Here is a 9,630-nt window from a genome sequence, read left to right as displayed (position 1 = left end):
GTCTTTAACCCCACGCTCTTCCTCTCTACAGAGCCCTCTCGCCCCAGTTCCCCGGCTGCCGGACTCGCTGTCCCGTGAGGCCGACTCCAGCACCACCCCTTCTGACATCGGCCCTGAAGAGTTTGGACACGTCCACCGTCGCATTCGTCACTCCACACTGTGATGCTTTATCGATTAGTCGCTGTCTCCCATGAGAGTCCCAGAGGCCCTCAAACTCCAGCGTGTACAAAATCACCTGGCGGCATCATAAAATGGCAGGTCACCTGCCTGACTCCTAGCCCGAGAGTCTGATCCGGGGGCCGAGGCATGTGCGTTTTAACAAGCACCCCCCGTAGTCTGGATGGTGGTCCTTGGCCTCACGCTGCGACCTGCTGCTCCTATGGGTTCCGGGCTCAGGGACGTTGTCTTATCCAGGGGCGCGTGACCCCACTTCCAGCTCGGCACCCATGCCGGCTCCTAGCATTGTGGAGAGAACTGGAGAACATAAAAACTTCAGGCACGGCACGCAAACCCAAGACGCCACCAGAAAACATGGCCGAACCGATGTCAAGCCGTGTTTCTCGGGGTTTCCAGAAGCGCTGAGGCCGCACTCCAGTCCTACTGCGAGCTGGTAGCTCTTTCCACCTGGTGACTCAGGGATCCAGGCTCCCTCCATTTGTCCCAGATCACTGTAGCAGAGCGAGAGGGGAATAGAGGACACAAACTGCCCTTTATTGCTTGACCCAGAAGGAATACACATCACTGGTGCTCACAGTCCACTGGCCAGAGTTTGTCATGTGACATGACTAGCGAAGGGGGCTATGTAGCAGCAAACAGTCCTGGAAAGACACATCCCCAACTTCTCCAGGGAGTTTCAGGAGGGTGAGTGTTGATTCACAGAGATGAAGGCTTCGAGAAGACACAAGGCAGGAAGAGTTCCCAGCATCCTGCATGTCACTGTGACGGGGACAGGCGGGGGTGAGGACCACACATGCTAGCCAGTGGAAATGTGGCTGTCCCCGTTTAACTAAAGCACTCACCCGCAGCCTCCGTCACCCGCATCGCTCATTCACGGACGCACCAAGTACTTATTGAGTGTCTACTACGTGCTATGAATGTGCCAGGTCCTGGGGACACAGGGGCGACAAGACAACTCTCCACGCAAGAGGATTTACTGCCTCTCAGGGGACAGATAAGCGAACGTAAGGCAAGATGGTAACAGCTGGGAGGAAAGTAAACAGAAAGTTCTAGAAGAACATGCGAGAAGGACTACTGAGATGGAGCCTCACCTGTGCCTGTGAATTGGGAGAGAAGAAGCCAATGCCACAGAAGCCCCGTTCCAGAACCAAGGCCTGTCCGGGTAGCAGAAGCAGCCCCGCCTTTGCCAGCAAGGCCTGAGCTCTTGCTGCCCCATCCACCAGCCCCCGAGTCCCAGAAGGACCGAGCAAGGGCAGAAAGAGCACAGGGGAGACGAGCCTGGGACCGAAGATGGGGACTCTGCCACCCCCAACACAGAGACACAGTCCTCCTCTGCTTCCTGGTGGCCCTTCATGACACTGACCCCCCCCGGGCTCAAGGCCTAGCGAGACACTTCCTTAGAAACCACCCAGCGCCCCATGAGGAATTAGAGGTGATGACTAAGCCAGAGGATTGAGCGAGCAAAGGCTGTGTTTACACATCGACGCGTAGAGTCAGACAGAACAAAGGGCGAGAATGAGAAATTCAGGAAACAGCCCGTGGCCCCGGGAGCTGGTGTGGGCTCAGCACACTTTCCCACACCCTGTCAGCAGCTGCAGGCTCAGCCTGCTGTGGCCGAAACTTCTCCGCGAAGGCCCCAGACCACACACATCAGTCTGTTGGCCAGGCGTGGCTGCACTGGAAGCAGCGAAGCCCCGTCCGTGAGCTCCCCTACATTTCCCAGCCCCCATTCGCTAGTCAGGTCACATGACTAACTCTGGCCAGTGGCCTAGGAGCACCAGTGATGTGTATTCCTTCTGGGTCAAGCAATAAAGGGCAGTTTGTGTCCTCTGTTCCCCTCTCGCTCTGCTACAGTGATCTGGGACAAATGGAGGGAGCCTGGATCCCTGAGTCACCAGGTGGAAAGAGCTACCAGCTCTCATTGGACTTTATGAGCAAGAAATAAGCTGTCGATTATTATAGGGTTAATCTGTTGTCGTGGCGTGTAGCCTTCTCTGATGAATACAACTGGCCGAGGACTTTGGAACAATTTAAACAATAACAAAAATGAGTAATATTCGCATACTATTTTACAGTTTAAAAGGCTTTTGCTTCCTCTCGTGTGATATCCACCTATTCCTTTAAGTAGGTAGTTCTAGATATTTTCAAAGGGACAACTAGGACACCCCAGAGAAATCGATAGCTTTCCTTTACAGAAAACAAAATGGAACATAAGACTTCTTTACCGCGATACTAGAAATGAACATATACATAGGAACAAACTTACCAGGAAGAAAGCAGGATCTGTCGAGAAAGCTAGAAATAATACTGAGGGCAATAAGATAAAATTTTAACAAAAGGAGAAAGATACTGAGTTCTTAATTGGGAATATTTATTCAAAACTACAGTGTTTTATACAAAGTAGGTTCCCACCGAACCACTATATACAAAAATAGAATCCAAACAAATTAAACAATTAAATGCAGAAAAACAAAATTATGAAAATATTATAAAAATATATACGGCCATATCTTCATATTCGATATGCAAGAAATTCTTCCTAAGCAAGGTACCAAATCTATTTAGCCATAAAAGAAAACATTGACAGAGTTAACTAGCTACAATTTTTTTAAACTTCTGTACATCAATTAAACATTTGAAAGTTGAACGATGAGGGAGACTCGAGGAGGAAATACTTATAATATATATAAAAGGCAATGTTCAATTTAAAAACTATATTTCTAAAAACCGATAAATAAAAAAAGAACAGCCTGATAGAATAAAGAGACAAAAATATTTTTTAAATTTCACAGAAGAAATACCAAGAGTCAGTAGTCCATGAAGCGCCACACACAGAAATGCAAATTCTAACAATGCGATGCCATTTTAAAATCTCCCAGATCGGTAAAAAATGTTTAAAGGTTGATACTGTCCCCTGAGGGTTGAGTTCGGGAGAGAGGGCATGACATGGTGTCTGTCAAGGAGCCGCCTTCTGAGCCAACCATCCCATGGTTCAGAATGTCACCGACCCAAATCCTCACACCGTGCACTAGGCCGTACGTTCTGGAACATTCTTTGCAGTATTGCTGGTAACAGCTAAACTTGGAGGAACTTAAATGTCTGTCAGGGTGGGACTGGAAAAATAAATTATGGTGTATTCCTACTCTGAAGCGTCATGCACCGCTTTGCAAGAATGAGGTGGTTTAGATGTATGGATGTGGAAGGACACCGAAGATCTATTCTTAAATCCAAAAGATGGAGCATTTATTCTGACTCGTTCGTGCAAGAGCCGAAAAAATGGATTATAAACCGAAGAACTGGAACGGGCCTCACCGAATATTCGTTGCTCTGGAGAGAGAAACGAGATTGGGGCGAGGTGGTCAGGCGGGATCTGCGATGGAGAACTTTTACTTCTAATAATCTAAATTTGTGTCGAAGTGGGCATTTGAAAATGATTATATTTTAAAAGTGGAAGAACAGTAAGTACAGATTATTCCACTTTAACTTTAAAAAGACAAATACTTTAATGCTTAGACAGCAGGCCTCACTTTACGTGGAAGCGTGGGACCGTAAGAGTGACGATGTGACAGAAACCACGCAAAGTGACTTCATCGTCAGCGGGGAGCATGCAGGCTAAGCTTCCTCTGGGGAGCGAACTGGCATTGGGACTTAAAGGCGGACGTCTATCTCAAACTTGACAATGACCCTTAGAGTTTTACAAAGAAGAAAAACACAGGCGGAAAAAGAAAAAGTCATCTAACAGAAATATCGTTGTTTTTCTAAAGAAATATTACCAAACACATACAAATGAAAATATTGCATTAGATTGTTATTGAATTACTTTTATTAGATTTTTTAATATTATGAAGTAATGCCTGTCTATAATAAGTGAAATAAGCCAAAGACAATAAAGCAAATGTTACTAATTCGCAACTTTTGTTACATTTGTTCCTCATTCGTGTTATTATTTTTATGCCAACTGTTCGTTACAAAATAACTTTGAATAACCTGGTGAGACAAACCACTGTTCCTACACCATTCTTTTATAAAGTGTTTCCGGGTTTTCTCAGATTTTATTCTTTTATATTACCTGTAAAATATTTGCTCAGTTCCAAGATATACCATTGGACTTTGTTTCACTTAGAACTGTATTTTATTTTTGTTTTTATACAGTTTTGTGTTCAGGAAGATAGTATGTTTTTCCGATGTCGTTTTAATTCCTTTAACAAAATTGTATGGTTTCTTCGATAAGTGCGATAACTTGTTTGCTATATGTATTCCTATGAATGTTGTTGAATTTTGTCACTAACGTGAGTAGGGTCTTTCCATTTTCATTTCTAACTAAACTTTATTAATACAGAGAAAGGCTATTATTTTTTATATAGTTACCTTATAGCCAACAAGTTCACTAAATTTTCTTATCAAAACTAATTCTTAATTAGTCTCTTGGGTTTTGAAGCTATCCAGTCAATCACAGCAGCATATAAATATAATTTTCTTTATTTCTAATATTTATATTTTGAATTAATTTCTATTTTTAATCTTAGTTATAAAAGCACAGAGTTTAAAAAGTCAAATTATACTAGAAGACAATTAAAAACACTAAATTTTCTTATCAAAACTAATTCTTAATTAGTCTCTTGGGTTTTGAAGCTATCCAGTCAATCACAGCAACATATAAATATAATTTTCTTTATTTCTAATATTTATATTTTGAATTAATTTCCATTTTTAATCTTAGTTATAAAAGCACAGAGTTTAAAAAGTCAAATTATACTAGAAGACAATTAAAAACAGCAATTTCTTGCTACGCTCGCTTTTTTGTTGATTTTTTACTTATTTTTCCTATTTTTTAAATTTTATCTTATTAGTTTCAAGTATACAGTACGTTGGTTAGACGTTTATATAGTTTATAAAAATCAGATGCGTCGTTTTTATCTCTTTTAGTTTTCTCCTGATGATTTCACGAGGGCGTATTTCTATATCACATGCTTATACTACTATCTTTTTACGGTTTAGGTTTAGATACTATCCATTGACTTCCTATAATGGAAAAGAAAGCATTTAGCTCTCCTACACCCTCCTGTCACCGACACGTATATTCCTCATTCTCCTGATAAAGTTTTGTCACAGATTTTCATATTTACATATTCGTGGCTGTGTAAATGTTACCTATAACTGAGCCATACACGTAATAACTGTAACCATCTTAACTCGCAGCTTTTCTTTTCCCTGGAGTTAATAATAACGGCTTTATTTGTTTTTTTGTTTCGTTTTGCTTTTTTACATGTGTGTGCCTGTGTGTTCTTATTTTGTTACACTCGATAATTTACCGTATCGTTTCTGGATACAGTCTCCTCTCAAGACATTTAAACACATCCAGTAATCTATTACTTGTGTTTCCTTTTTGGAGATCTTTCTATCTTCCTGCCCTCAATGGGACAGGCTGGTGTGGCAGCCAACAACATGGCCGTAATTAATCCTGGACGTCCATTCCCATGGGCCTTTCGCGATAGCCCTTTGCCTCTCGACTGCGTTTCCTGCTCACTTATTTCTGATTTTTCACTCTTTTTCTTTCCCGTTTGACTTCCTACAGTAGACTGAAGGTAGATTGTGTGTGTGAGAGAGGGTGAGTCCTACTTGCTGGAAAAAGTTTTCCAGTGAAGAAAGAAACATGAACTATTAACCACAAAAGGCAGAGGAGAAGGAGTTAGCTGACAAAAAAATCGTAGTCGCCCATGATAAGGAGATAATATGTGGGAGAAAGATCACAGGCATCACGCACGGACGAGCTGGCTACGGAGGGAGAAACGTCTTCTCACAACCGTTATCGGGGAGAGATGAGAGACAAAGTATTTCTGGGAATTCGGCGGACTAGATTATTTGGGCCAACCTTCCTGCTGAAAACATGAAAACAATGCTGGCTAAAGGAGAAGCATTTTTTTAAGACATCCACAGCCTGGCTAAATATGAGATTTATTCGATTTGTCTTTTGACCCAGCAATTGCATTTCTGGGTATCTATCCAAAGAAAAGCAAAACGCTCATTTGTAAAGGTCTATGCACCCCTGCGTTCCCTGCAGTGCTACTCACAATAGCCAAGATACGGAAATCACCTCAGTGTCCATCGGTAGATGTTTGGATCAAGAAGTCGTGGCACATGTGTACCATGGAATATTACTCAGCCGTAAAGAATGAAATCTTACCATTTGCAATGACGTGGATGGTCCTAGAGGATATTACGCCGAGTGAAATAAGTCAAACGGGGAAAGACAAATTAAATGAACAACAACAACAAAAAAAAAACAGATTCACAGATGCAGAGAATAAGCTGGTGATGGCCAGAGGGGGGGGGGTCGGGGGTCTGGGTGAAAATGGCGAAGGGATGAAGTACCAGTGAGTAGTCGTGAAACAGTCACGCGGATGGCGAGTGTGGCACAGAGAACAGAGTCCCTAACACTGTAATAACCGTGCATAGTGCCGGGCGGGCACTAAATTAACTGGAGCATCACTTCATAAATCATATGAATGTCTAACCACCATGCTGCGCACCTGACACTGATAGAAAAATTTTAAAAAATTTTAAAGAATAATCAAAATTCGAAACAGATTTTTTTTTTAACTTGTATCCTTCTATTGTGGTAAAATATACATACCATAGATTGTACCGTTTTAACCATTTTTGAGTATACAATTCAGTGGCGTTAAGGACATTCACATCACTCTTTAGCCATCACCACTGGCCTCCATCTCCAGGACCCGTCCATCTTCCCAAACGGAAACTCTGGACCGTTTCAATCATAACTCCCATTCTCCCCTCGCCCCGGCTCCTAGCAACCCCTGTTCTACTTTCTGTCTTTATACATTGAACTCTTCTAAGTACCTCCTGTGAATGGAGTCATCCATTATCTGTCATTTTGTGACTGGCCATTTCACTCAACATGGTGATTCACTCAGCACGTTGTCACAGGCCGAATAACATCCTCTGTGTGCACAGACCACGTCTTGCTTCTCTTTCCATCCGGGGACACGTGGGCCGCTTCTGCATCTTATCTACTGTGAACGACGCTGCTAAGAATACGGTCATACGAATATATGTCCTCGAGACCCGCCTTTCCATCCTTTTGGGTGTATACCCAGAAGTAGAATTGCCGGATCATCTAACGATGCTATTTTTAATTTTGTGAGGACCCGCCATGTGACTTTCCACAATGGGGTTACCATTTTAGATTCTGACTAACATGCACAGGGTTCCAAGCTCTCCACATCCTCACCAGCTTGTGGTTTTCTGTTCTTTTAATAGCATTGCTGCTAATGCGTGTGAAGTTGTCTCGCCGCACTTTTGATTGGCATTTCCCTCACAATTAGCGATGTCGAGCATCTTTTCACGTGCCTACCGGCCGTTCGTGTATCTTCTTTGGTGAACCGTGCCTTCCAGTCCCTTTGTCTATTTTTGGATCAGGTCGTTCGGTTTTCGGTTTGAGTTTTGGGGGTCATATGTCTGTTAGATCCATGTGGGTTAGTGTGTTAATAGAATCTTCTAGTTCCTTACTAGCTTCTGCCTCGTTGTTCTAGCCATTACTCCGAAGGTACTATTGAAGTCTCCAACCACTATAAAGCTGTCTATTTCTCTTCCGAGTCCTGTAATATATATAATACAGCAATGAGATATAATATATGTCTCTCTTTGTGTCTCGTAAACCTTTTTTGGTTTAAAGCTTGTTCTGCCTGCCATTAGTGAGGTCGCCCCTGCTTTCTTGAATTGACTCTTTGTATGGAATGTCATTTTTTGTCTTCCCGCTTTCAACCTGCTAGTCTTTGGATCTCAAGTGAGTCTCTTGTAAACGGAGTATAGTTGGATCCTATATTTTTATCCATTTTGTAATCTCGGCCTCGTGCGTGAAGAGTTTAATCCATTTAAATGAAAAGGAACGTCTGTCGTTGTGCTATTTGTTTCTTACATGCCATAGGTTTTCTGACCCTTATTTCTTGGATTACTGTTTTCTTTGTGTTTAGTTTAGTTTTTTAAGTGCGATGTTTATATTTCTTTCTTTCTTTCTTTCTTTCTTTCTTTTTTTTTTTTGGTCTATATTCTATAGCTATTTTCTTTGGGGATTACATTTAACACCCTAAAGTTATGACACTCGATTTGAATTTGTACCGCTTAACATCGATACCATTTAAAACAAAAAACAAAAACTGTGATCCTTGATAGCTCTGTCCCCACCTCTTTCGGTGGTCGATGCTGCAGAATTATGTCTTCATATATTCTGTGCCCCCGAACATAAACTAACAATTTTTTAAATGCACGAGTCTTTTCAATTATGTAGAAAACAAGATTCGGAGTTACAAACAAAAGGTATAACAGTACTCGTTTTTAGGGTTTTTATCTCTTGAGCATGTTTCTCTTTATTGAGATTTCCATTTTGTTCACATATCATTTTCTTGACTTTCTTCACATCCTGTTTTAGCTCTCTGAGCCTCTTTAAGACATTTGTTTCACTCTTTGTCTAATATATCTGTCGTTAAATCTCAGGGAAAGATTCTGTTGAATTTTTTTCCCCTTTGTTCTCGTTCCTCTGTGTGCCTTGTAAGTTGTTGTTAAACACTGGAAATTGGATTCTAATAATGTGTTAACTCTGATTCCTCGCCCACCTCCCCAGGGTTTGCTGTTGTTTTGTTATTATTATTATTATTTTTATTGTTTGTTTGGGGTTTTTTTTTCCTATTGTTGTAGGCTGTCTCTGTGTGTAGGATCGGCCCAAGTTGTAAATTTCAGATCTTCTCCGGTCTTTCTAAGCCTCTTCCTAAGCACGTGTGGTCACTTCCTAATTTTCCTTGTATCTGCAGTTGGTTTTGAATGTCCTGGTATCTTATGTCTGCCTCTTGGAAGGGGAAAAAGGAGAGAGAGCTCGGGGAAAACGGAGTGGCAGCCCTTTAAATCCGTGGAAGTCGTTTCGGCCAGAGAAGGAGGGGCTTCCAACGATGGGGGAGGCGCGACCCAGTGGCTGCCCCTCCGTGGTCAGAAGCCACAATCGGTGATCACAGATGGCACACAGAAGCACACAGTCCATTCTGCCTATGCTGTCTCTTACGAGCTGTTCCAGGAACACGTGCACAGCCGCCTGCCATGTGGCTGGGGGTGGGAGACGGGTAGCTGCTACTGAGCTAATTGCTGATAGTGACCAAAATTAACCACAAGTTACCAGCCAAGTCTTCTGCCGGGAGTTATAAGCCTTCAACAGACTCCAGAGCTCCAAAATAGCCACCTCGGACAGATCCCGCTGACATAATTGTTGTCTTGGTTGGGAGACAGATTCCTGGGTACCTCCTACTCCGCCATCTTCTAAGATCCCTCCTCTAAACTCAGACATTTGAACAAAAGGTCAGAAAAGGTTAAAGAAAGAATTTGTGAACTGGAAGTTCGGTTAGTAGAAATGACCTAGAATGAAATGCAGAGACATAAAGCATGGAA

The sequence above is a fragment of the Pteropus vampyrus genome, unplaced genomic scaffold (assembly GCF_000151845.1).
Source record: "Pteropus vampyrus isolate Shadow unplaced genomic scaffold, Pvam_2.0 Scaffold34, whole genome shotgun sequence".
Taxonomy (NCBI): Eukaryota; Metazoa; Chordata; class Mammalia; order Chiroptera; family Pteropodidae; genus Pteropus; species Pteropus vampyrus.
The sequence above is the reverse complement of the archived record's forward strand: the minus strand, read 5'-3'. Positions refer to the sequence as shown.